This window comes from Eimeria mitis, genomic scaffold (assembly GCF_000499745.2).
Source record: "Eimeria mitis Houghton genomic scaffold, Emh_scaff633, whole genome shotgun sequence".
NCBI classification, from domain to species: domain Eukaryota; phylum Apicomplexa; class Conoidasida; order Eucoccidiorida; family Eimeriidae; genus Eimeria; species Eimeria mitis.
The window spans coordinates 14,939-15,263 of record NW_013574511.1 but is presented as its reverse complement, the minus strand read 5'-3'; the positions used below and the strand labels follow the sequence as shown (position 1 = coordinate 15,263).

Sequence of the window (325 nt, the reverse complement as noted above, 5' to 3'; positions counted from 1 at the left end):
TGGTCTTCGGAGTCAACCTGAACACCGTCCTCGTCTCCGGCGCTGCTTCCATCTCCGCCCTAGTCGTCGCGCTGAGTGAGCTTTTCACGGTACAACACGTGTCAGAGTTGGTAGGAGCTTTCTGGAGCTTTTATGGCTTATGGGAGTTTATTGGGGTTCAGTAAATACTTGGTGAGGATGCTGTCGGTTAAAGACTGGGGGGTTCGGTCTTACGGCTTAGCACCGAGGCTTCAGCCATGACGCTCAAGAGCTACGAGTTAAAAGCAGTTGAGTGGCAAGACCACCTCGTGTACTTTTTCTCTGTCTCTGCAGCCTCTCTCGCTCG

The 325-nt window shown here is 52.9% G+C and overlaps 1 protein-coding gene across 1 annotated transcript in view; it reads left to right on the top strand.

Annotated features, from left to right (window-relative positions):
- The window catches only part of EMH_0018340 (uncharacterized protein), a gene marked incomplete at both ends in the record, with an annotated part of 7,245 nt that overhangs the window by 2,152 nt on the left and 4,768 nt on the right, over positions 1 to 325 (top strand). The window lies entirely within an intron of this gene.